At 50.0% G+C, this 27,923-nt stretch overlaps 1 long non-coding RNA gene across 1 annotated transcript; it reads left to right on the top strand.

Annotated features, from left to right (window-relative positions):
• Window positions 1–1,647: 1,647 nt before the first annotated feature.
• Window positions 1,648–6,738, top strand: LOC138107135 (uncharacterized). The gene is made up of 4 exons (XR_011149257.1): window positions 1,648–1,758; window positions 2,352–2,465; window positions 5,064–5,189; window positions 5,446–6,738. It is a non-coding gene; the product is annotated as an uncharacterized lncRNA (long non-coding RNA).
• Window positions 6,739–27,923: the final 21,185 nt, after the last annotated feature.

The following is a 27,923-nucleotide window of genomic DNA, read 5'->3' as shown; positions in this document are numbered from 1 at the left end:
CTCTGGGGGCTCCACTGGGTCCAGCATCATCCTGAGGAAGACTCAACACCATTCAACCCACTGCTGGTGGTCTTTGCCAGAACCCCACCACCACCAAATGGCCTCTAATGGCTTGGTGATGAATGGCCCCTAATACATATTGGCTGTGTCTGTGACGATGAAATATCCCATTCCAGAGTCTCAGCACCATTTTGGAGCAGGCTGGTGAACTCAAGCACTGACCAGGCATGGTTAGGAGGTAGTGTGAGTGGGAGACCACTCAGAGGCAGCTCTTTGGATGGGGACACCTCATCTGGGGCTGCAGCAGGTTTTGACAGCAGTAGGACATTGTTAGCTGGATTCAGGACCAGGAAGCCACCCATGACACACTTGATTTATTGATATTTGTGTTGTCTTTGGGGCTTGATGACGGCCCAAAAGCCACTGGTATAACCCAAGCTCATCCTCTTCCTCAGTGCCAGCAGCACTCATGCTTCTTGGGGGGAGTGACCAATGTGATGCCCACCAAGCCAAGGTTCACAGCTATCAGAAACAAGGCTTTGCCAGCAGGAAAACTAGAAAGTAGAGGGGCAAATGTGTTGTTTTCTAAAACCTCATCCCCCAGTTGTGCAAAAGGGGAAGAGAAATGAAATGATCGTGGAACGCCTTGTGAGTCACTCAGACACTAAGGTGTGGTATCACAGAGCTTGGCAGATCCGCCCTTGCTTCGCTGCCTCTGTGGCTGGAGCCAAGCAGCTTCTCAGGACTGGGTGCTGACACTGTTCCTGGGCACAGCTGATCACCCAGGAAGATGTGCTTGCTCCAGGGCCACCCGGCATCCACATGCCAGCAAATCCCGCTGGGAGCGAGCCTTGCTCTGATGCAGCCCAGCCATGCCAAGACCAGCTGCTGCCCACCCCTGGCCTTGGCAGATGGCATCCCTTGTGTTGCTCTAGGATGGGATACACAGATGGAACCAATGGTGTTGTCTTGTACTGCCCGACAAACCGAAGGGAATGACAAAATCTGCAGAAGCAACATGAGCAAAGCATCAGAGAGGCCAAAAGGAGGATTTTTTTGGATGCAGACTCGTAGCAAAGCTGGGCTTTGACCCCTGTGAGGCCAGGAAATGTAGGTGTGGTGTCCACACCTGAGTCTGGTGGCAGCAGTTTTCCCTACGTAGCAACAGTTGTTATGTAGCAATAATACTTGGCAAATTTCAGGGCACTTGAGAAATATTAATTAATCTGCCCATCAACGTTGTCAGGTAAGCAGCTAACTATTTTCATCTGTGTTCTACAGCTTGGGCAGTGGGACCACAACAAAAAAAAAGCAGCAGTTTGTCCATGGTCACATCACGAGCAGCTGCCAACATAAGGGTAGTGCTCAGCAACTGCCTCAGAACAGGAGAGCTGATGCAAAGGAAAACCAAAGGAAAACCAGATAGTGCATCAGGAGAGTCAAAGGAAGCACCTAATTTTCAGTCCAGTGAAGCAAACCTCTGAGGGACTTCTCTGCTGCTGGAACTGGCATTTCATAGCTCAGTTTAATTATACTAATCACTTTGATGATGACTCCTGACATTCACCTTCATTAGCCACTGGCGGCCACGCTCAGCTGCTGCGACTTCAGAGCTATCAATGTCTGCTTTAAATAACCCATGAGTAAAATCAGCTGGGAGACAGTGTGTCTGGGCTCTCCTCTGGCATAGCCTGCATGGAGGTGGCTGGGAATGCAACAGTGAAGCCAAATCTGCAGTTTAACCCTGGCTGAGCGTAGGTATGGTCTTTCTCTGGGTGTCTTGGGATGGGGAGAGCTTTTCTCTTTGGCACTGAGAGCAATGGCAGAGTGAAACTGGAGAGTGGGGGTAATATGCAGGGAAGGACCAGGTGAAGAAGTCCAGTCCATGGCACCAGCTTCCCATTTGCGTTGGGAATGGTGTCATTGCTACATCTTCTGTTGCATAAGCAAGTAGTTCGTGCCATAACCAGGCTTCAGCCTGGGGGTGTTTTTGCCCCAGTGCCCACTGTCCCCATACAAACAGCAATTCAGGTCATACTGAGGGTAGTCATACCCTAAAGGCAGGGGATAGGACAGCTGGAAGGGCAAAGCAAAAGGCAGGAGGACACGTGGTGCCACAGCCATCCTTCAAAGCACAGGGCTGCACGGCCAGAGAGCAGCTGGACCCTGTCCCACAGCTCTGAGGCCCTTGTTGTGGCCACGCTGCCCTTGCTGGCAGTGTGCTTTGCTTGCCTTAAATCAGGATGAAACGTAGGAAAATCACAAAATCCCAGACAGATCACAAAGGCAATTAGGTGTTGTGATGCAGCTGCTTCAGTTTCCTTCCTGATGGTTTGTTGTGCTGCTTCCAGCTTGATTCTCATTTTACTAGGAATGCTGCTCAGGGAACACGGACAAAACTTTCAGTGATGCCATTTGTGAAAACAGAGGAATTTGAGCTCTGCCGAATAAAAACAGAGAGAGAGGTGAGTTGCTATTACTCTGTAGTTAGATATGCTGCAGCAATGCTAAATGCCATTTCTCACTCTTATGTGAGAGATCACAATTATCATCCCCAGAAAGCTGAACAGGGTGATGATTTCAACCTGCTAGCAAGCCATTTCCCCAATACTGACCACAGTCCCAAAGCCTTTCCCTACAACATTTCTTCATGAAGGGATTATTTTGCAAACTAATGCCCACAATAAATCCACTTGTGCAGATTTTATTAGCAGGGACCAGTCACTCATTAACTGCTGCGGCATGCAACATGTGTTCAGAACACAGGAAGGCACCTGTTCATAATTAAGAAAAAACAAAAAGCATAAAACATTAATGTTGTAAAAGCAGAATCACTTTAGCATGAGTAGAGCTGTTCAAGATAGGAGATGTGAGTTATGCTCTCTGTGCCTGCATCCCTCCTGAAATGATCACTGGGATGCTGCATTTATGAACAATGCACTGGGTATGGCACCACTGCCGTGGGGTAGTTGGACACTTAAATGCCATTATATCTTTGGTGCTTTGCCATGAGAGGACTGATTTAAAAAAAAAAAAAGATAAAATAAGGGACACGTGAGACAGTTTCACTTTGAGGAATTTTCAGTGTTCCTTCGTTCAGCATTTATAACTGGCATTTTCCTGAGTGTGAAAGTGCATGGAAATAAAGCGTAATATTAAGACCCTGTTCTTTAGGAAGGAGATTGCCCATGGCATATCCTGAGTGCTTCTCTCTACCCTGAAAATCCTTGCTTAGCATCAAGCTAGATTTCTCAGTGCTGGCTCTGACGTGCTGTATCTGCTGTATATTTTGGCTGGTTTCTCTGCTGCACATCTTGGCTTTTGCTGTGACACGCATCACATGGTCTCTTAGGAACACAATGGACTTTTGCACTCTCACTCCGAAGGATGTTGTCACTGCAAACCCTTCCCATGCAGCCGCAGGAGTGTTTCTGAATGCTCCTCTTGAGGAGCACACACCCTCCTTTCCAGAAAGGCCTTTTTCCCGCTGCCAAACCACAAGAGCAAAGCTCCCTCTGCTTCAAAGGCAGCCTTGGGTTGCCAGAGCAGATGCTGCCAGTGACAGGGCTGGTGGGCAAAAGCCACCCCAGGAATGGACACGGGTGCCTAGGCCAGGCTGGCCGACGAAGGAGGCACTTCTGCCCCAGCAGGGTCCCGCTTTGCAGAGCATCCAGCTTCCCGAGCTGGTTTTAATGCATTTTGAGAGGCAGGAGTAAACTTCCCCAAGTCCTAAATCCCACACCCACTGCCCTTCCCACCCTGCTGCAGGGATGGGCAGGATTGCACCCTCTCTGCACCCTGCCCCAGCGCAGGAAGGGAGTGGGGACACGGTGTTTGCTGTGTCCCTGAACCTCTCCGTGCTGCCAGGGGAAACCAGCGGCTCTGCTGGCTCCCAGGCTGCGGCAGAGGCAGCGGCAGAGCGGCAGGAACGTGCAGGCATTGCTTGCAACCAGGCAACCACGAGGACGGAGCGGGGGGGAGAGAAGGAGGTATCTCTTCAAGCCCCGGCTGATAGGTCTGTTTGTGTCAGGGTGGGGAGAGGACACGGCATCCTCCCGGCTTGGCACTGGCTGGGAAGGACTAGGGACAGGATTGCCAGCACCGGCAACACCCCTTCCCACATTCTGCTGCTTAACTCAGCACCTTCCTGCCAGTCCCTTCAGAAAGGGGGGAGGAAATAAGGGAAAAAATTGGAAAAAACGATGGAGGCTCACAAACGCCTAGTTTCTGTATGTCTTCCCGAATATGTATACAGATTTTGATCCAGCAGACACACTATTTTTAGCTTCCTTTGGGGTATGTTTGGGAGCAAGCCCTTAACTGTTGCTGTGCTGCTATAGAAACCGTATCCATGTACACTGACATGTTTACAATTGTTTTAAACGCCATAAACTTTCAAGGGCAAAACCAAGCAGCTTATTTCCATTAAAGTAACTGCTCTGGTGTGGGTTTCTTCTACTTTTACATTTATTAATTTAGGACCCTTCTCAGCTTCACCCAGCCCCACGGAGCTTTTGTTTTGAGAAAGGTTTGCCAGCACTTGCTGCCATGGTGCTTGGCAAACCTGGAGCAGAGCAGTTGCAAAACTGGATTGAGGAAGAGTAAATTTTTTGCTAGCTCTGCTCGACCTCAGCCATAGGAGGGGTGTTTGGCAGATACCAGGGTGTCCATGCAAAGCAGAGTCTCCTGCCCACTGCCTGCCCATGCTCCATCCTGGTGCTGAGGAGTTGTTGTGAGAGGTTGTTCAGCCCTTATGGCCAGCTCAAGTCTGTCTGGGACAGAGCAACTGCCTAACTTTAAAAAAAAAACCAACAAAAACTACCCCCTCACCCCCCCCCCCCCTCACACCCCCCCAAAAAAAAAAGACAGCAAAGCACTTTAAGCAGTTTAGGCTTTGGGAAGAGAAAACCCTTTTTCTTTGTTTTGTTTTTTAAATTTATTTTTAAATATCTCCTGAGGTTAGGCTTCCCCGTCCCTTTTTCCTTTGAAGTCACAATCTTTCTCCTACCACAAAGATTAGAAAGGGGCAGAGAAAAAGGGTGGTTTTTTTTTTTTTTTTCCAGCATCCCAGGTGGGCAGCAGATGTGAGAGAAGAATTCTTCCTCGAATGTGAGATGGATGCACCATTTGAGCTGGATGAGGAGCACAGAGCCCATCCCATCCTCCCAGTGTTAACCTCCATCTGCAAGGTGGGCTCAAGTGCACCTTCCCTTGAAGTACCTGTCCCGAAACATCCATGCCAGAGCAAGGCAGCTCCATCCATGGCCAGGCAGGGATGGATGGCAGGGGCCACCTCGGGGTGGCCATTACCCATTGAAGCACCCAAGCACACCCCCCCTGCCTCCTGTTCCCTGTGTGAACCCCACCACTTTGCTGTGTTGAGCTGGGCACTCTGGCAGAGACACTCACAGACTCAACCACACCAAACTGGTTTTCCCTGTCCAGGAGCATCCAGGAGCAAAGTCCGAAGAAGGATTTGGCCTCCAGGGTCCATGTCTGCAAAGAGCACTCCCTGGTTCTGGAGGTGTGAGATTTGAAATTGGTCCTGTAAGGCGCTGTGCGTGCTTTGCTAAGGTTAAGCTGGGTTTCCCCGAATTAGCTGAGATCTGTAGGAATCAGGTCTACATGGAAGTAAAGGAAATAAATGGGGATTTCTGCTGAGTTTGTTCCTAAAGTGATTTAATGCCTCCAACCTCGGCACCACCTACTTTGTCTCTTTCTTGTGCAAATATGCCTGTGCTTACCTGATTATTATTTGTCATTCAACCCTGCACCGGTCAATTATTTGTGTTTGCTGGGTCATGCGATGCACAACAGAAAGGCAACCGAATAAGTAGCATCTGCAGGAACACCCAAACAGCTGAATAGAGGCAATGGTTGGCTGTGGGTGGCCATTTGCCTGAGCCAGCAGTTTCACCCTCTGTGTGCCTGCAGAGAACGAGAAAGTGGCTGTCTGACCCAACCCCTACCTTGGTGGAGGATCCTGTGCCGTGTTGTGCTGTGCAGAAAGCCCCAGGTGAACAACCTGACCCCCATAAGATGCCTGTGGGGCAGAGGCAGTCACAGTCAGGATTCTCTGGCCCCTGTGAGGTAGAAACCACAGTATCTAAAACTCAGATCTTAGCCCAGTGGCCAGTTTCTGAGCAGCTGGGTGAGATGGGTTACCCCTTATTGATGTGCTCACTGTAAAGCAATTAAAAGTCAGCAGTCAAAAAAAACAGAGCTTGTTGTCTAAAGAACACATTTGCCTGCAGCTAGGGTTCCCACTGCCCCAAAAGTCCAGATCAAAGAGGCTGGCAAAGCCTTTCGGACCATGGACTGGGCCACCAAACTCATCTTGGGAGCTGATTAGAGGGGTAAAAAGAGCATGTAGAAGGGGGTGCTCCCAAAGGTCCTGTCCCTAGCTGTGGTGCTCTAGGGGTGCCTTTACACAGCAAGTCAGGCAATGATCTCAGCATCACCATCAGGACAAAACCTGCCCCTGTCTCCCTCCTTCCAGCTCCTTTCCATGACCCAGAGACAGGTCCTACGTGACCTTGCTGCTCTGTGATCAGGACTCAGTAGCACTGCAGGCAAAACAATCTCAACCTGGGGAGTCCTGACTTTATTTCTGTTACTACCAGTCAACACAACCTTCTCACCACCCTGTTCTGAGCTGTTTGGGTCCTCAGGCATGAACTGGTTGGGTGACGATGCATAAATGAACTTGGCGCTGCTCCATGGATTAATTGGGTGCCCATGCGTGAGCAAGGCAGGCGCTGATGCGTGACTCATTTGGTGCTCATGCACGGACAGAAAGGGTTCTCAGGCGTGAATTGGTCAGGCAGCCGTGGGGGCATGGATGGGCTGCCCAGGCACAGATGATCTGGGCAGGCACTGACTGGGGACTCATGCATGAATTCGTAGGGTGCTCATGCAGGAACCTATTGGGTGCTCCTGTGGGAGCTAACTAGGACCCATGGGTGAGTGCAGTAATCCCTGCAGTTCATGCCCAGATCACCCCTCTCCTTGAAGGTCATCCTTAAAAGCCATTTGAACATCCTTAAAAGCCATTTGAACACAAATCCATTATCAGCTTTCCTTTCAACACCATCACAATCCTGATACATAACAATTTCAAGCTCTCCTCTTGCTTCCAGCACACCAGACAGAACGTGTGCGTATGCACAAAAATTTCACTCCTTGCCCCTGGGGAACCAAGGCTGGGAGTTATCAGCATTACAGCCCCAATTTTTGTCTGTTATGAGCTCCACCCCTTACACCATGGACTAGAATATCAGGGTCAACCTTATGAAAGTCCAAATATATGTACTTGCCATGATTTCACCCATTGTCCCCGAGGACCAGGGTGGAGGAATTAATGTTGTAAAAAGCTGGATGCAATACTTATTGCAAACACTCATACCTGCAAAACACTTAGCCAGGAAGGCCACAGCAGTCTGAACAAACAACCATTGCAAACCCCAGTCCTTGCACCTATTAGGAATGTCAGGCCTTGTGCCTGCAAGAAAAAAACACTAGGGCAATTGAAATGCAACACTATTTCCATCTGTGTCCCCAGAGCTCTGTTCTTCCAAGTCACCAGCTTCATTTTTCCTGCTCCAACTCAGTGCTAGGAGGAGATGGTTGCCCACCAAAGTCCTCCCTTCTGCACAGAACACTTGTTAAAGACTCTTTATGCTCACGTGTAAGTTGTTCATCTGCTCATGTCTAAGTGAATTGAGCACTCAGGTGCAAATTGCTTTGAATGTGAAAGCACACGCTGCCTGGATGCTCATGCATAAGTGAAGAGGAGGCTCTTGCAAGGAGGCAGGAGACCTCTCCGTATGCACACAGCTGAGCAGGGGCTGCACGGCACAGCCTGGCACAGCCTGGCACAGCCTGGCACAGCCACCACATCAGCAGAGAGTGAGCTCTCACTTTGGGCTGTTTGGCTTCTCCTTCCCGCTCCCTGCAGTGCTGCATATGCAAGCACAGCCCCAGCATCCCACAGCCTGGGCTTTGGGTCATGCTCCTGGGGTTTCATCAGCCGCTTTTGAGTCCCAAAGCTCCTGAAGTCCTCACGGCCTGGTGAGGGACGAACAAGAAGGGATTGAGCTATCCAATTGTGGGTGATCTTTTCCATGGGCACATGACACTGGTGAAAAGCACTACATGTTTCTAGTCAAAGGCAGAGATTTGGCAATCCTGGGGCCAGCTGTGAATTCCTTTAGTCATATTAGTTGGCACCTTGCTTGGCAGCTGTCATTGCAGATGCTTGCAGAGTCACAACATGGATATCCAGGGGTGCTAAAGCAGCTCCAAGAAGCTGGAAGGGGACAGGAGCTGGAACCATCCAAGTCGCACCACTCACACACAGCTTCTTTCTGAAGCCTGTCCTCCAGCCTGGACTGTGGCCAGCACACCCTCTAAGTAGTTTGATATGTGAGCTTCTGTCAGTGTGACGTGGGGACACGGATCTTTGGTGGCTCCCCCACTGTCAGCTCTCCAAGAGCAGGAGTGTTGGGTTGAGACACCTGGTGCTCACTGGGCTTCAAAGGTGAGGAACTGTCTTGCTTACCCAGAGATATCTCTGGTGCAGGTCTGCCTGGCTGAGGGGGTTTGAGGGTCCTGGAGACTTGGTCTGTTAGCAAAAGGCTGGTGTCCTCACAGCAGGACAAGTGAGCCCATTTATAGCAGGTAGCTGCTGCTGTGAAGCAAAGTTGGGGCTGCAGAGTGGAACCTCCTCAAGGCTTGGTCTGCATCTCCTCATGAGTTGTGCAAGGTGCTCAACACAGTGTTCTCAGTGAACAGTGCAGCACAACACTGATACCCTTCATCCCACTGTGCTGAGTGTGAGCTAAGACCTTATTCAAGGGGCAGCATTCAGCTGGCATCACAGCTGGGCACATGACACAGCTTCCAAATTCGTACCTCAGGTGACAGCACCATCAGGAGACTCTCAACCCACCCCATCACTGATAGAAACACAGTGAGCCTCTGTCTGAAAACTGGAATATTTTCAAAGCCAGGATCACTGAGCACAGCAGGAATGTGAAATTATCACCATAGAGAAGTAGACTTCAGCTTGGAGCATCCCAAAATGATTTCTTCTATGGCTCTGAGAATGGTTTACGGAAGCCATAAATACAGCACATACGTAACGACACCTCATGGCAGGGTTACTCCATGTGAATGCCCAGGGATGAATTCCTCCACACGTGAATTGCTCAACAGGCTGCCTGTCTTCATCTCTACAGGTACAGAACCTGCAGTCAGAGCATCCAGGTGTGCTCCTGCCTGATGCCACCAGCACCTTGTCCCCAAACCCATGTATTTCTCCGGGCAGTTTCTGAAAGGCCCATGACACCACTGAGGGAGGTCATTGAGCAGCCTCAGACAAGCCTTGAGGACCACCTGGTGCACCACGGCAGGACACAGCACACCCCTTGCCCCTGGCCACCATGCTCTGCATGGAGGAGGCTCTGGCTACCTGGGAATGGGCACTTGGGGAAAACTGGCCATGGGGGATGGGTGAGCCAAAAGGCCTTTTCTCACTGTACTTAAAGAAACAGCTTTGATGGGGAGAGAAGGAGTTATGGTAATAGAGGGAAGTCTGAGGGCAGTCACAGATCAGCTTCCTATTGCAAAATGCAGCGGGAGGGGGTTGTTTTGCCTGAAGACAGGATTAGCTGGCATTTCAAGAGGAGGTGGCTGAGGAAAGTATTCAGTAGGAAAAAATCACATGCTTCAAGTGTGCACTGAAGTTTCGGGAACCATTTTCATATGCTTCTGAAATATTTCCTGCTTGACAAAGCCGCAGAGAATCCCAGCAAGGACCAGAAGAAGAGTCTGGTGCTGCCTCGTGTGGCATCTCTTCAAACAGCTCCGTAGGAAGGACTCAGAGGTTGCCAGAACAGGTATTTCTTGCTGCACTTTCTTCTCTGAGTAAGGAGACATCTTCATACACATTAATACACACAAGTATCTGGAGACCAGGCAGGCCCAGTAATACTGCATGCACAAGAAGCCCTGATATGTGTAAAGAGCATGAAAGGACTTGCAAAGCAGTGGTGGTGGCTTCTTACTCAGAGGCCACCAAACACTAGAAGATAATAGGGCTGTGAATGCCAAAATAATTCACCAGGTGGGAGGAGGAAAACTTGAATACTCTGAGGCAAACTTGTCCTCTGAGGGAGGATTGAAGAGCCATGTAATAATAGATGAGACTTAAAAAACTGTCTGTGCCCCCAGGAAGATGGTCCCTGTGCAGGTTGGTGGGTCCTGAGAGGGCCTTGCTGCTGGTCCAGAACTGTATTTGAAGCTCAAACCATTGGGCTGATCCCAGCTGCAAGAGAAGGAGAGAGGCTTCGAGTGACTTTCACAAGAAAAGTTATCACAGACACTATCCATCATGTTACCATGGATGGGGAGCAATTGATTTTCATCCTTTCCTTCAGGGAGAGACAGGATCAAGATGAACTGAGTTCTTGCTCTTAGATCTGAACAGACCTTAAATAGATCTGTCCTACCATGAGATGTCCACATGTGCAACTCTCCCATTCCTCCTGCCTTTGCTTAAGACCGGAACCATTCCAAAAGAGCATTTCCAGAGGAAAGGCTGCCATTCCTTATGAATTTAAGAGGGCTCATGAGCATGTGTTCCCCCTTGCCACAACTGCTGAACCACTCAGCTGGGGATATGCTTAGCAGGGCGGGCTTCAAAACAGTTTCACAAGAGCTCTGGCAATAAAAGATGCATGTCAGGACAGCAGATAAAACACTTAAAAGGTGATTGGAGTTGAGTTGAATTTGCAGCCCCTGGAGTTTATTGCGCTGGAAGGCAGCCACCTGTGGCTGGGTGAAAACTCCCAGACTGCAGAAAAACTCTCAGGGTGCTCAGAGCCTCTTCTTCCTCCTCTTCCTATGGTGCTGCAGGAAAACCACCCACAATCCCCATCCCAGGCTTGGTTTGGTTTTTAGGATGCAATCCCTTCCCCCTCTATTTTTTTGTTTCAGCTCAGGCAGTTGGGTACTTGATAACTCGAAGCAAAGTTATTTCACTCTGTTTCCAAGTCATTTAACTCCTGAAAATCAACTTCTTCCTCATTTTCAATTAGGACTGAAGTAGTTTTTAAAAGCAAAGATAATTTCAAAAGCAAAGTTACTTAAAAATATTTTTTAATGTTTCAACTGTTTAAAAATGTTTTTATTTTGATAATTTGGGTTTTTTTCCCACAATTGTTTTATTATGGAAATTATCAGTATAAGATGTGTAGCATTCAAAAGAAGGCTGCTGTGCCTGTGTGGCACAAGTGACAGGAAGAGGAATAAGGAGGTTTTGGGGAGTCTGTGCAAGAAGGGCCTGCTCAGTATGGGGTTTTTCCTGCTCCTCCAGCCCACAGATCCCAGATGGATTTTTCCTCTCCCACAGGGGGTATGTGCCCATGTGCACATGGTACATTGCTTCGCTGCTTTCTCAGGGTGAGAAAGATTTATTTGTAAAAAGTGTTTCTGAAATTTAGGACTGAATCCTATGTCCTGACCCCGGTGTCCTTTCAGCTGGGAGCAGAGGGGTCTCAGCATTCAGTGGGGTCCAGCACCTATGTAAAGATGCCTGTTAAAGGAGTCCCACCTATATGAAAATACACTTTTGCCATAGGGTCAGCTTTGCATCTCCTCGTACACAGCCCAGAAAAGATGCTTTGTGTTGCTCTGATGCAGCCCCTTTCCCCCAGACCACAGAGGGAACATTGGGAATTATTCCCACATTGGGAAATAAGGCAAGGTTTTGACACATGCAATGCAGTTTTGGCTATGAAAGCGTCTCCAGTGCAGGTTTCCTTGTGCTTTCTTTGTCCTGACAGACCAACCCAGCCCAACTAATACTGAAGGGAATTCAAACGGGCCATGTGCCCAGTGCCCCAGGAAATCTCCACGGTTGCCTGGCTGCTCCCACCAGACCATGGCAATTCCATAAAGGCTGGGTAATACAATAACACCATTCCCTCAGGCCCCAGATCAGAAACACAGTCAGGCACTTGTAAAACCTTAGGCCTGTACTTAGATCCCTGAGGTTTTATTCCCTTAAGCCACGTATGCATCCTCCATGTGCTGAGCCGGGATCTCATGCACGGAGTGGGAAAATGTTGCTCCAACGTGCTGGTAGCTCTGATACAGGATCAATACCTGAACAGAGCACCTCTCCCAGAGGACATTGGAATAGATCTCCTACGTGGAAGAGAGCAGAGCAGGTTTGGCTCAGCCCTTCCACTGACAAGACCCATCAGATAAGATCAGACCACAAACGACTGCCTGGACAGATGTTACATTATTTATTAGAGCAGGCTACTGGTGTGAGGCTTGAGGCCAAGAAGGAGGGGGAGAAGACAGGAAAGAAGATAAAAATACAATACTTGTTAACCTCCAGAATAAAGGGGCTTGAGAAAGAGGCAGTACAAAGCATCTGTGCAATTTATGCCTACATCAGACATATGTTTTTTATGAGTGTTTTCCTACTCCTTAGTGAAGGAAGGAGACCCCGTGGTTCATGGGATTACGCAGATTTCCCCACTCGGAGGTGCTGGGACTCCTCAAGAGACGAGCAGGTCCCAGGACACTGCTTGACCAGTGCCCAAATTGGCAAGCACTGAGTCACAAGCACTGCTGGGCAACTACAGCTTTTTTAGCTGAGTTTCCAGACCCAGTGGCAGGATGGGAGGTGAAAGGCATCCAGAGGCAAATCCAAAGCCAGTGGTGAAGCTTTCTTCTGGATGCCTTGCTGATGCTGCAGTCACTGGAGCATTTTAAACCCCAGCCCAAAAATACACAGGTTGCCCATGGGAGCCCTGGAGGCAGCAGCTTGTCCTCCACAGCAGCAAGTCATGCCCAGCAAGCCCTGCTCATGGCACTGCCAGCTCTTAGCTTAGACACCCCAAAACCAGCTCCCGGGATCCATCAGCTGTGGCAGAGGTGGTCTGTAGGGGAGGGGTGAGAGGTGCCTGCAACACCAAGATGCTGTGAAGTGACAGGTAGTGAGGCAACGGTGAAGTGGCATCATCCTTGGACTTAATAATAATAATAAATATTAATGATATATTATTATTATAGCTGACAGAAGCATTCAAGCAGGGGGAACAAATTCTCCATTTCAGCAGAGAATTTGCTGGTTTTTTTGAATGTACAGCAGCTGCTGCTGCCTCCCTGCTGCCACTGCTGCTACAGGGCTTGACTTTCCGTGCTGCAGCCTGGCTGAGAAGGTGCTGGGTGGGAACTGGGGGGCTGCAGCGGCTGCTGCCTCCTCCCAGCAGCTCTGGGTGTGTGGCTGGGTGTTGGAGAAACCTCCGCCACCGAGGTGGAGGCAAGGACAAAAGAATAGGAGCACAGGGAAAAAGCAGCACTGGGAGGTCTTGGTGTAGGGTTTCAAAGAGTTTTGGAGTAGCTGGAAATAACCGGAGGGGCCTGTTTCTGAGCAGCTTGGTGCAACTCTTTTCTTGCATCAATGCAAACCGGATTGGGTTGGAGCAGGAAAAGCTGGGAGGTGATGTGGAGCTGTGCTCTGCTTGCTGCCACTCAGGTGGGCTCAGGCAGGGGAGAAGCCTTGAGGGCTGATGAATGACTTACCCATCAGGGGCTCATGAATTAACCACTGGGGGCAGGAAACTGGGGCAATGTTGCAGGCATAAGGAGCAGCAGGAAGGAGGGGTGACCATGGCCCTCACATGTTCTATTGACCAGAATCCAGTTCTGTTCTCTGGACACCAGGAGCTTCAGCACAGCCAGTCAGGGCAAGTCTTGGTGCAGGGTAATTTTGTAGACGTTTAAGCTAAAGTCTTGCTTCCCCCAGTGCTGCCAGCTCCTCCAGAGTGCTGCCTTTAGCAGTGATGGGTTCTCTGCCTCTTCCCCCCCCCCCAAACCTCCCTCGACAATGTTTGTGGTGACTTCTTCAGGTCACATTTAATTTATCCCCATTCATTTATTTTCACGCAACAATTTTTTTACTCTCCTCCTTCCTCTACATGTTCCTCTTTCCCCCAGTAAAGCCCCATGTCCAAAAGGCCCTGGTGCCATGCTCTAACCCTTCTGATGGCTGTCTGAAGGATGGTGTTCATGACATCAGCCCAAAGACAGGACTGTGTTCACTCCACCTGCAGCATCAACCACCCAGGCCCCTAAAACTTGTCACTGCCGCCCTCCCTCTTTCTTGTTCTCATTACATCCACATCACCTCCTCCTGCCTATGTTTATGAGCTGTGCCTGAGGTGCCACAGATCCCATGTCCCCTTGGGCATGCACAGTTCACCTTCTTTGTGGCCAAAGGAATTAGCCCTTCAGCTAAGACAGATCTGCTCAAATCTCCTACTCTGCTGGATAAAAAACAGAGTGCTCTCAGCATACAGGTACAGATGGCATTGCTACACACCCTGGGTGTCACCCCCCAAAAGTCACATTTAGAGATAGGAGGCATGTTTAAGAGTAGAAATTGCAAGAATCATGCACAGATGGCATGGTAGGGAGTGAAGGGGAATAGGGATGGTGCAGCCTTGGACTGGTGGCATTCCAGCTGGGATCATCTGTTCCTCCATCCACCGAAGCAGAGCCTTCCCCCAGCTCCCTTTCGTTCACCCAGGGCTGGTCACCACCAACCAACCGTGCAGGAATTGCACCCACCACACCCTTTAACCAAGGTGGGATCCCTTTTATGTGCCAGAGGCTCTCTCCCTCCCTGGGTGCCCTCTCTCCACGCCTGGAGTGGCGCCAGGGCAGTGGGAGCAGGTGCAGTCATGTCCAGGCACAATCAAAGTGCTACAAGAGAGTTATCTCTGAGCTCACTGAGGACCAGACAAACCCATTGCACGACAGCAAATTTTGGGGCTTCAATTAGCCAAGCAGGGAAACACTGCTTTGCCTTTAAAGCAACCTATGTCTGTTTGAAGGGAAAAACAAAGGCTTTGAAATCAGAGACTCAGAAGGAGGGAGAGAAAACAGAGCTCAAAATCATTCCATTGCTCAGTGGCATCGATTTGAACCAAAAGGTTTTATTTAAAAAAATATTCCATCCCTGTTGTCCCTCCTCTGAAAATCAGTCCTTGGGGGTGTCGGGGCTCCCTTTCATTGGAAGGTCCAGCTTGCCAAGGCATTGGCAACTGCAGAGGGGGTAGGAAGGGGTGAAGCAACACCTCTCAAAGGAAAACTTCCTGGGTGCTTCTGGACCATTGCCTCCATCACCTCCCAAACTCTCTGACACCCAGATGTCTTGCACCAAAGCCATGACCAGCAAGCTATTTTTTTTCATCAAGCATATAAGATAATAACTGTATTAAGATCTGCACCCAACAAGACACACATCTAAAACTGAAAGCTGCACTGCAGAGGGGCTCAGGAGATCAAAGGTTTTTCTACCTTCCTTGAAGTTGTGCTTGAAACAAACAACCATTCTTTTCAAATCCTTCATTTTATTCAAAGCTCAGTGGGAGCTGATGTCTTGCCTGTTTATTTTCAGTTGCTAGTGGTTTGTCTGCAACCAAAATAAGTCTTGTCTTAATCCTTTCTTTGCAACATCACTCGAGGAATGGGAGCCATACATGTCCCCATGCCAGACCCTCAGGGTTTCCCGGGCTCCTCCTGCCTGGGACAGCCCTGAAGTCTTTCATGCATAGTCCCACACTGCATTTTGGAGATGTGCTTTGAGGTTTTACTGCTGCAACGTCTCAGTGCTGTCGCCAAGTGCTTGCCACAGAGTTTCCTCTGTTTGCAAGGCTCTGCCAGCGGTAGCCCAGCACTCGCTGGAACCTTGTACAGTTTGATTTTTAGCACCAAGTCCAATTTTAGGCAGAACCCACTAAAATCATTAGGTGTTACCGTATAAATCTCCATCTGCCATGTCACACGGTGAGTGACACTTCCTGACAGCATGTTTCATCATCACAGGATCTATTTTTAAAGCACTGATTCAAAGTTGTAATGAATATCAGGGATTAGCATGCTACTGAAACCACTTTTTCCCCCAAACCCCCAAAGTTTTGGACTCTCATTCTACTTTTCTTAGGAGGGACTGCGACACTTCTGAGATTTATTTACTGGCATGTACCCTCTGGCACGGTCCTGCTGTCTCCATTGAGTAGGGAAACTTCTTGCCTCATTTCAGCAAGACACTACAGAGGGTAGAACCCTCCAAGATTGTCATTAAGACTCCATAGTTTTTTCACAGAGAATGGTGAGTGGTTATAAAATTAAAAAATAAACTTACTGATGGCTCTGGCTGCAAGTTACCCCATCCCATATCAGACACCAGAGAATCCACGTGAGAGAGCTGATGAAAACCACACTTTCAGGGGCACTGAGTAGGTCACTGCTGTAAAGCATCTCAAATTCAGAATCACATTTCTCCTGTTTTCCTTCAAAGACCAATAATAAAAACGATGGAGTGTAAATAGAGAGGGGCTAAAACACAATGTCACCCAAGCACGCCAAGTTCCTTCACTGTTTCACTCCAGGTCCTTCTCTTCTGTTCTTCTCCTTCTCATTGTTGTTGCTGTTGTTCTTTTTCTTCTCCTTTTTCTTCTTCTTCATGGTTACTCCTACTACGAATTTCTATTTCAGATGCAAACCAAACTCCAGCCACACTGGAACCACAGCATGGCCTCCAGCTGCCCCTATGGAGCAGAGAGGTGATGCAGATGCAATGGGGGAGGAGGGGAAAAAGGAAAAGGGAGCTTGTAGGATGCCCCACTCAGCAAATCCCCTGAAAGAGGGTTTTGGTGCCTTCCAGCAGGACTCATTTTATGTGAAAATATCACAGAGGGAAGCAATAAAGGAAAGTTTCCTCCCCATGCAAGGGAGCAGGGTGAGTCACGGAGCCCTCACAACTTTCACCCAGACAGCTAAAACTGAGGGGAAGCTCTTTGTTTGGGTCCCAGTCCTGTCTAGACTCCATAGATGGTCACAAAAGGAGGATAACAGGCAAAAGAGGTGAAGGGGCAGGCTCCTCTCCCTGCAGCATCCCAGTAATTGTGCAGAGACTTTGATAAGCTGTGGTGCTCTGGCACCTCAAGGCTGCACCAGCACCTTGCACCAACCTGCCCATGTGGGAAGCAACACTCCTCTGGCATAACTCAGCCTGCCTTTGCCTCCAGTCTCCATGGGACACAGCCAGAGGAGTCTCTTGGTGGTGTGATAAAATTAGATGATGCCAAATAGCACCACTGGTGTGGCCCAAGGTGCTGTGCAGGAGGCAGCCACCCAGGGAGGCACCAAGGTACCCCCGGTTCCAGGGCAAGTGCTCGCATGCCAGGCTCTCTGCACCAAGCTCAGCCCACAGCAGCTTCAGGCACCACAGCAAAAAGAAGTAAAACTGATTCGTGAGGGGGAGGGAAAAGAAATGAGTCAGGCTTAAGAGTCCTAAACTCTTCTTTGACCATCATGTGCAAGTCTAACATCTCCTGAAAAGCTTGCACAGGAGTCCCATCTGTCTCAGGAGGTGCAGGGGGATGAGACCTAGGAATGGGGTGAAACCTGCTGCCTTTGCAATTTTGCCTAAAATCAAGGAAAATGTTGAGAGAAGTCTATTTAATGTTGTGGAAAGACTGACCAAGACAGAGGCTGGGGCAAGAATGCCGTGGTGGCACCCCACAAACCTGTCCCAGACATGGGGGGACAGCTTGGGGAAGGAGGAGAGGTAAGGTCATATATCCAGTACATATAAGAGTTTTGTCAACTAGGAAAATGAGAAAATTATGCTTTCCAATTTCATCAAAATGCACTTATTGCTGTCTCAGCAGATTCCTGTCACCCTCTGGGATGCAGAAACCAATTAGTCCAGTCTGAAAGAAAAATCAAGTGCATCTTTTGCTGTTTTGTAACATGACAGACATTTCTGCAGTTATCTGGCTTCAAATAGGCATCTCCATGAGCAGGTGCAGAAAATGCCCATTCTAAAGGGAGGAGCAGCCTTTGCCTTCAGTCACCACTGACTGGTGAGATTCCTCATGCCCTTAAAAACTTGAGGGCAGGCTCAGCTGCTTACGCAAAACTCCTGATTCAAAACATGATGTAATTTAAATATCAATCATATTTCCTAGAAAAAATGGCTGAGTCTGCATGGCAAGGCTGTATATCCATGCTGCCATAAGACTTCCTCTGCGTAACACAGGGAGACCTTTTGACCCGAGGGACTTTTCTTCCTGTGGAGGAAATCAAGGAGCAAAGTTCACTGGGATCAAAATAAGTCTTGGCACAAGAGCAGATTTCCACACACTTGCCTGTGTGCGAGAAGGGGGTGCACAGCCCCAGCAGCCAGAAAACATCTGATCCAGAAAGATATTTTCACTGTGACTTCAGACTCACTTTGCTTCAAGGTTGTCTCCAAGCAGAAGAAAAGCCACCATGGCACTCCAGTTCGGTGTGGATCACTAGAAAAGCCCCAATCCCAACACAGCTGTGGTGCCTTTCAGCGCCAGCAGCTAATGGGAGTGGTGAGTGCTCTTGTGGTTGGTGGGTTTTGGGGTATTTTAGGGAAACTGCCTTGGTCCCTGCTGCCTTCAGCCAGCTCCAAGGCTTTGCTACCAGCAGGAGTTTCTACCATGCTGGAGTTTGGTGCCTGGGTGAGCATCCCTGCGTCTCCAAGGCTGGCCAGATGGGTGTCAAAGGGAAGAAGTCATGGGAAGAAAAAGGTTTGGGGAGGGGGAATCCAGGATGTGCTCCTGCCTCTTTCCCACCCTGCCGCCAGCAAAGCAGAGAGCACAAAGGCCATGGGGCGGTGGGAAAGGAAGGAAGCTTGAGGGTACTTGTTGCATTATTCCCTCTGCATTGCTGTGATGGCTGGAAGTGGGTGAGCAGCAAAACACCACCACCTCTAGGGAGAGGAACATCCACTTGGCCCCCCAGAATGAGAGCAGGTACCTGGAATTTTGGGAAAGAGAAGTAACGTGCAGGGTATCTGGCACTGGCAAGTGACTGGGGGCAGCAATTTGTGACCGAACCGAGTGAGAGCAGACCCCTGAGCAAAATGGGAGGGAGAGCAGCCCCTTTCATCAGCACTGGCTGCTACATTTCCCACTTTTGTAGTAGAAAGTTGAGCAGCTGCTGTTGCTGGGACTGCAGGAAAGCATCTCTGGGCCACTTAGCATAGAGGGAGGGGAGTGGGTCCATCCCTGGGGAGTGCTGGAAGGAGCCTGGCTCTTCTTGCCGACCATTTTTATTTTGCTTCCTTTAAAGGCTGGGAGGAAAGAGGGAGGGGGGACTGAAAGAAAAAAAAAAAAAAAGGGCAAGTTAAAGATGTGAAGTGCCTGGCAGAGACCCAAAGCACAAGAGCACAGAGACCGTGAGAAAAATGTAAGTTTGCTGTCCAACTGGATGGAAATCAGATGTCGCTTGGGACTTCACAGGACTTGTAAATGAATAAAGGAACGGGCAGGAAAGGAAGGAAGATCCAGCCAGGCTGGAGAAGGCAAACCAGCAGGGCCTTGATCCTAATATGGTTAATATCTGTGAGACTTATTCCTACAGGCAGCAGTGATTGTCCTATCACAGCATAAATCCTTCACTAACTGCTAAAGCAGATCTGAGAATGGAGGAGTGGAGACTTCAGGGCTTTGATGTTGCAAGTAGCTGAGGAGGAGGAGGGAATCATGAGGATGGGGAAGAGAGCCATTGCAAGCCTTGCTGGAAGCTACCATGGGCAGAGCCCAGCAGGTAAGGGCAGCTGCTCCAACGGCACTGCGCAGCTTCCATTGCTGCTCCCAATTCACCTAGTGGCTGCTCGGGTACATGGCCTAGGAATGCCAGGGTATCTGCTGGGCATGGATGACCCAGAGGTCCAGAGAGGCAGAAGGAGGACAGAGGGGTGGCAGAAGAGGTGGGATACTGCCTTGGGAAGGTCTGCAGTGGGACAGACACAGCTGCCTTTGGAGCTCAGGTGACTTTTGCTCTTCCATGTGCAGTCAGACCACGGGACACGCTTTGAGACTAATGGAAGAAGTTGCCCGTGCCTTTATTATACACATCCACACACAAATCCTTGAAATACCACCCGATCCAGCACCTCCTGCAGGACCTCCTGTTTGTACCCGCCTGCTAAAAAGGGGAAACCCACGCAAGAAGCAGAAGGAACAACTAAAGAAACCTTTGTGAGCTCTGTATCACCCATGCCAAATAGGGGAAGACTTAGAGACTTCTGCTAGAAACTACTCAGTTGCTCTTTGCTGAACACCTGGGTGGGACCTGCCTCTCTTGCACAGAGCCTGAAGGGATCCACGATGACCCACTGCTGGACTGAGTGAGCAGGTCCAGGGCAGGCTCTGGTCAGAAGCACAGCGTTCAGAGTGTCCCTTTCCATGCACCATGCTCAGCCTGCCAGGCAGGAACAAAAGGCTGGTCCTTGCCATTTCCCAGCAACTCGCCGTGGGAAGCTCGTTCCTGCTCGCCCTGGGCTGGCTGTCAGCATGGGCTGGGAATGGAGCCACCACTGAGACCCGCAGGGCCCTTTCTGTAAGGAAACAAAGTCGTGCTCCCTGCACAGGAGTGCCTGGGGACTCCCCAGCAGCCAGCCATGGCCCAGGGCACTGCTGTGTGAAGAGCTGTAAGTGCCAGTAAATGCTGCTGCCCCAAAAGGCTCCCCACCACAGCCGGCTTTGGGGGCCAGGGCAGCGAGGTGCCAGCCCTCTGTTACTGCAGTGCCCTTGGAGGCATCACGGGAAGAGGTTTCCCCACGGGAGATTTCAACCCTCTTCAGGGAGGTCTGAGGGGGACAGATGCAGGAGGTGGGTGAGGAGGCACTTGGGGAGATGGGAACATGCAGAAATGTTCGGAGAGGGCAAGAGAGCTCACAGCTGCGGCTGATGGCGTCATTAAAGCAGTGCGGAGCCGCAAGGAAAAAAAAAACCACAACGAACAACAAAACCCCCACAAAACCTCCATCCGAACACGCACAGAGCATCTTTGTGACCTGGTGGGACCCTGCCTGAGGATGTCTGGGCTCGGGGCTCCCTCTAGAGGGTTTTGCACAGCCAGCAAATGGCCACACCATGGCCTTGGGAAGGAGACGGAAGGGACTCCGCGGCTCAGCCCTTCCCTCTCTTGGGGTCCTCCTTTGCATGGGGTGGCCTTAAGAGCATCCTCAAATTGCCCTGAGCCAGCATGAGCACCTTCAGCTCTGCCAAGGGGTGTGGCGGGGGGCAGCCACTCAGTAGGTGTGCAAGGAAGTGTTTACATGGATTATTTCAGCCAAACAGGATTTGGGGAGAGGGGTACTGGAAGGGACTTTGTGCTGTTGGTGCAGGCAGAGCTGAATCCAACCTTGGAGATCCTGTTGAGGGGTTGGAATGATTCAGGGCCAAGCACCACATCCTGAGGTGAAAGGAGGACTATAGCCAGCAGCTGCATAAAGGCAACTGGCCCTCACCTCTGGGCAAGGAAGGCGTAGACAAGCAACAGAGCTCGGAGCAGGGGCTGCCACCAGGAGGCACATCCCATCAGGAAGATCCCAGTTACAGACACCAGGATGAACTCCTCATCAGAGCAGTGCTGCCGTGAAGGAGCAGCCTTGGAAGAAGACCCAGCCAGCAACTCATGGGGCAGCTCATCACGGGACAGGCTGCTCCTGGCTGGGGGTGTTGGCAGGGATTTGCCATCATGGACCTGTCCACAGACATCTGCGACTGCTCTGGCACCAAAAACTATTTTCACTTTCTAATAAACCTGCTTGACAGCCCCCTGAGATATTTTGTCATAAAGGGTGATTGTAAAGTTTTAAGTTTCCTTGCGAGTAACTTAATTACAGCCCAGACTGCCCAAAGCAATGAGGCATTTCAAACACATCCATAAAAAAACAAAGCCATGTTAACTCATCCTTGAGGTTTTAGTTAGAGCAGCTGCAGGGGCAGGTAGGCAGGTGGGCAGCATCTCACAGCCTTTGTGAGGGGGTCTTGGCTCTCCAGCTCTCAGGTCAAAGTCACAGACTGAGAGAAGTCACACAACAAAAAAGAACACCAGGAAAGAGGGTTTGGGTGCTTTTAGGGTTTCCTAGAACAAAGCAATTTGGGGTCCAAACCTCAAAGACCTGAAATTCTCCCCAGCCCTTTGACAAAGGGCTCTGCTCAGCTATGGCAGCAAAGCCCAGCTCAGCTGTGCCCAGCTATGAGCAAGACTTTTGTTTTCTGTCTGCATACAAGTCCCAGCTGCCCTGTTCCCTCCAGAAGGGACAGCAGAAAGCTGGGAAAAGAGGCACCACAAGAAGTTACACTCCCTTCTAATTTCCACTTTTTCTGCTGGTGAGACAAATACTCTCTGTGCAAACTCTGGGAGAAGACAACTGGGATCCTGCTCAGGGCTTACCTAAGGGTGCAAGCACCTACAGTTAAAGCCAGAAAGGGCTCTCTAAGGGCAAGTCCTGTCTTACTAACTTAATATTCCCCACTGAAAAGGTGGTCAGGCACTGGAACAGGCTGCCCAGGGATCTGGTAGAATCACTATCCCTGGAAGTGTTCCAAAAAAGCGTTGATGTGGTGCTTAGAGACATGGTTTAGTGGTGGGCTTGGCAGTGCTGGTTTCATGGTTGGACTCGATGTTCTCACAGGTCTTTTCCAACACAAACAATTCTGTGATTCTATGATTCCAGGACGCAGCTGGCCTCAGCCCGGTGTTCCCAGCCTGGCTGATGGTCTCCTCGCCAGCCTTCACTAGATGGTGCTCTACGCCCTCCCAAGAAATCCCTCTCGCAGCCAGAGCCCGTTTCTCTTGTGCTGCATTTCCAGCTGCGGCCTAAGGTAGGAGGAGAACGGATATTTTCCTGTTCGGGGGACGTTTTCCACAGTGGCAAAGCAGAATTTGCAGTGGCAGCGGGGTTTGAAGAACCCGAGGCTGTGTTGAAATGCAGTGGGAAATGCGTCGAGGAAGAGGATGTTGAGCAGACGCAGCAAAAGGCACGATTATTTTCTCCCTGCCTGGAAGGTCCTTGTTTGCCCTGATTTGACCCCACAGAGGATTCACGTCCTGGCAGAGGATGTCCAAACTTTCTCTTACCAGGACTGAGCTGAAGGAGGACACTTTTCCCCTCTCCAACCACGTGGGCACACGGTTTGTGGGCAAACGCTTCCAAAGGCGTCCTGGGAGCTTCAGCGCCTGCGGGCACAGCGAGGGACCACAGTGCTTGTGTCTCCTCCTTCATCCCTTCAAAAGCCAAGTGCCAGCCCCAGCCAGCCCTGCCCTCCCATGGGCTCAGGCAGGTCGTCCTATCAAATAAAATGCACCATCAGCCAGAGCTTGTGGATCTGCAGAGAGCTGAAGCTCTGGGTGGGCTGCATGACAGATCTGCCCCTGGGGAGCACCAGACACACTGCAGCACCCTCCTGGCATCGGGAAGGAGGATGCCTCTTTAGGACTCAGCAAACTAAGCTCTTAAGCAGAGCTTGTCAGCCAACAGATAAACACACTTAGAGTTAAAAGTGTGTTTATCACCCTCTGATGGGGAATATGGCATGTGTTTATGTACAGTATGGAAGTGGAGAGGCTTTCTAGCTGTGCAATAGAGCTACCCAGGGACAGAGACGGGCTGCTTTGGCTGCAAAAGGGATTTTCAAGGTTTTCTTGCCGGATTATCTCCTGTGTTTTCTTTGCAAAGTGTGTGTGTGGGTCTCATCTTGAAGCCTCTGACCCATGAGCCAACCGATGGGTTTTTGCATTTGTTGCTCTTTTTGAAGCCTGTTCAAACCCCCATGGTGAAGACAGAAAACATTGCCCAACAACAAGCCTTTTCTGAAATCCAGTTTTGCAGGACAAACCCCCCGAGAGGCTTGTGCTCTGTGTCACGGATGCCTTCAGCGTACACAGCCTCTCCTTTGACAAGCTGTCAAGAGCTTTCAAGAGGATCTTTATTGCTCTACACACCCTGGTTGGGAAAGCTTGAGCAAAGAGATTGGCTCTGCAGGCCAGTCAGAAGCCAGGGCTCTTCTTAGATGTGGCATTTCGGGCACTGCCACCCTCCCAGACTTTGTTAGAATCATTTCAGTGGAACAAAATAATCAGGCCCACCTTAAAGACATCTCAAGCCAGATCACTGCTGCCCACAGGGGAATGGGATTGTTTTCACAGGGCTTCAGGGAAATGTTTCTTCTGAAGCAAAAGGTCCCCAGTATTTCCTGGGCTGGCCATGTTCTCCATGCACTCCCTTAAAGACTTGGCACTGTCCAGGCCTCTTAAAAAATAATTTCCTGGACGTGCAGAGGAGAAACAAACAAAGCTTGGGAACCAGTCAGAATTTTGGGCTGTGATGTCACTTAGCCTTATCCAAGACAGCAGGTTCAGCCCAGAGCAGATCCTGGGATCTGGTGCAGAGCATGGATAATGTCTGCTGGAGGTGCTGCTTGCAGCAAGTGCTGTTCCAGAAGATGAAGACTCAGCACTGCTTTGATTTGTGATCAATCAGTGTTGAAAGACAGGAGATCCCATCATGGCTGAGGAAAAGAGCTGCCTTTCTATCAGAAGAGGGAAAAGGGAAAAAAAGATTCTTGTTTCACCAGCTGAGTCGGAGTCATTTCCCTGACCATCTCCATCCCAATGCTGTGGAAGGCAGCGTGCTGGCAGCTGCTCCAGTCCTGCCCAACACCAAGTGTATTTGCCTTTTGAGAGATGTTTGAAGATCAAGAGGTTTATAGAGGAGTGTGAGGAGATGAGGAAACAGCCTTTAGGAGGCTGCTGGGGCCAGTGAGGAAGCCCAGGCCTTTATGCCAAGTCTTGCATCTTCCAAGAGGCTCAACCACTTCTGCATCTGGACAGCATCAGTGGCAGAGGGAGAGAAATGGAAGCTCCTTTTTCCCCATGGGCTTCTCTGATTGACACGTCAAAGGCAACATCATGGGAAACCCCACAAGTGGGTCTCATCCTAGAGATGCTCTAGGGCCTTCCTAGTGTGGACTCTCTTTATGCCTGCCCCAGGTCCCAGCCTTGCTGTGAGTTGTTTTCCTGCCCTCAGGCACTGGATAGCCCCATTGGCCAGGCTGAGCACCTCAAGGTGTTGTTGCTGGCCCATCCAGCAACATCCACAGTCCCCAAGGTGGGTGGGAGCAAAGCATTTTTTAACTTACCACTGGAGCTTTTCAGTAGGACTAAAGTTCATCTCTCAAGAGCTTGAGTTTCATGTAGCATGAGGGCTGGGGCAAGCCAGCCCCAGGACACCTCATGCTGCTCACTTCCTCCCATTTCACAGAATGAAACATGTAAGGGTTCATTAATATTGGAAAAAACCCATCTCACTGCACCCTCATGCCAGTTGAAATCATCTCAGCTGACTGCAGCAAGCTCTCTGCACTCATGAGTGGATGCCTACGTGCAGGTTGCCCTCAGTATCCAGAGAGCAGATTAAAACTTGGCTGGGTTTTAGCACAGGCTTTGTGGAGTGATGCTTCGGGCACACACCCCAGGGCCCGGGCTGCAATTCCTGACTGCTTAAGAAGCACACATTTGTAATGCATCCACATCTCTGCCCGGTTTACAGCCTCGGGGGAAGCCCCAGGGACAGGTTTTCAGGCAGAAAATGGGGTGGTGAGCAGGGTTGGTATCCCACAAAGGGACAGAGCATCTAAGCGAGGTCACCAGGACAGCTCAGCAGCACAAAGGGCAGTATCATGGGCATTTTTGGGATGGCTTTTTCCTGTGTTTCAGCTTCTCCCTGCACAAGCTGATAACATGCAACTGATACTGCACTCAAAAACTTGCTGCAGAGAGCAAAGAAATCCACAAGCAGCCGTGGCTGGCTCTGCAGGGTTTGGATTTGCTGCAGGGTCAGGCAGCAGCTGCTGCCTGACATCAGTGTCCCCACTGCCACCATAGGCTGGAGCAGCTCCAGCACTGGGGACAACTCAGTCTGGTAGCAGCCATGAGACCAAATTTCCAAAGGGCAGCAGGGATCCTCCCTGCCCTCAGCCTGGAATATGGGCAGGAGCATCACATTCCCCTCCTCCACGCGGTGCCAGTGCTGCAAGAAAAGGGAAAAGGATCAGATGCTGAAAAAGTCCTGACCTCATTCCTACCCTGCCTGCATATGTTTCGTGGTAATGCTGTGATAATTCTCGAATGCTTCCTTTACATTTTCCCAGCCAGGCACCAACACCGCTGCCATCACCCCGTCTCCGTGTCTCTGCAGGAGTGTCCTCAAGGAACACCTTTGCATTTGGCTGAACAAGATGTTCTTGTCTGAGGGACCACAACAGTTTTTCCTGGTTTTCCATCCATCCTATTAAACCACACTAGCAGCTTTTCTTCCTACTATTTTGAGTAGGATACATTCCTCTGGCTAGAGTTACATGGACAGTATGTCTGTAATTTCCCATCAGCTTTTGGTTAGGTGAGCCCAGAGCTCCAGGTCAGAGAGATGGTGTTCCTGATGAAGTGATAACGCAAAGAGATACATAAATACAGTGTCCCAAAGCAGATTGGGTGGTGTCATCCCAAGGAGATGTCAGAAGCATCCAAACAGTGGTTTAGTGCATCAGGGCAGGAATGTGCCTGGCATGACTGGTGTGTAGGGCCTGTCCTGGGTATCAAGGAGCCAGCAGACAAAAATGCCTTGTGGAACACCTCCACCTGCACCAGCAGTGATGGAGGACATGTGCAGCCCTAAGCCATGACTTTGTCCTTGCTGTTGGCATCAGGCAGGCAGTGGCTGTCTCCTCATGATTTCTGGTCTTCTCTAAAGGTGTCTGTGATGAGCTTCTTTCTGATGGGACTTTTCTTACTGAGTACATTGCCACTCCTGAAGGGAACCTTCTCATGCCAAGGGTAGTAGGATTGGGCAGAAACATATTTGCAGGGGGAAAGGCACCCCCTGAACAAAGGGAAACACAGTGGGTCTCCCAGGAGGCTGCATTTTTGGCCCGGACCACAGCCAGAACAACAGCATGCAGGTGTTTTGTCCATGCTATTTTTAATGGGCTTAAGGTGAAGCATTAGGACAAGGAAACCCAGGCCCTGGGTCCCAAACTGGTCTGACACAGCTCTCAGATGTCTTTGCTTAATCCCTGTGCTCCTCTCTAAGCCCTGAGACCATTTCACAGCAAAATGTTCCTCTATTCTGTTCCCGCGAGATAGGTGGCAAAGTAAGCATTGCTGTCATGGGAAGCAATGGCAACCACAGGCACAAACACAATTTTCCTTTCCTCTCTTGGATAAAAATATGTCATGGGCCACTTACTTAAGCAAAATACTTTTCAGTAATGCCTTTTTCTTTTTTTTTTAAGCTCATGTTTTTACTAGAACAGTGTTGAGACAAACCAAGTTACCAGCTAATGTCACGGTCACTTCCAGCACTCCCTAATCTGTCCCATCCTGAGCAGGCAACATCCCTTCTCAATTGATTAAAAATCACATTTTACCAGCTTCTTGCCCAAAGGCCTCCTTGTTTCCCAAGGAGGAGAGAGAAAACACAGCATCCTTGTGCAGCTATTCAAGGGTTTTGAGTCAAAGTTTCCAGCAGGGAATACCAATGGCACTATCACACAGCCAATGCATGTTCTGAGCAGCGTCCCATCTCTGCTGGGAGCAGGGTCAGGCTCTGGGGCTGCTCCAGCATTTTTTCCCACATGTTCAGCCCGTGCATGAGTCCTGCCCCAGCCCGTAACTCTTTGCTGAGATGCCTTTGACAGACAGAGTGAGCTGATCTCCCGACACAGGGGCTGTCCCAGCAGATAAAATAAATATTTAGCTGGAAAACATCTAACAGTTTTCAAAGAGCCCAGGATGGCCCAGCATGTTTAGACTGTGTGCATAGCAAAGGGCGCTTCTGTCTTTAATCATCCTCGTATGTATTCCACGCTTTTATCTGGAGTTCTTCACAGCCCTCCACAGAGAGGTTTGTCTTGTTCATCTCTGCATAGCAGATAAGGAAATGGAGGTGCAGCCAGCAAGGGCTGGGCTTGGGGTGCTTGGGGTGCCATGTTTCGAGCCAGCCTTCT

This window comes from Aphelocoma coerulescens, chromosome 3 (genome assembly GCF_041296385.1).
Source record: "Aphelocoma coerulescens isolate FSJ_1873_10779 chromosome 3, UR_Acoe_1.0, whole genome shotgun sequence".
NCBI classification, from domain to species: domain Eukaryota; kingdom Metazoa; phylum Chordata; class Aves; order Passeriformes; family Corvidae; genus Aphelocoma; species Aphelocoma coerulescens.
This window is presented reverse-complemented; position numbering and strand designations above follow the sequence as displayed.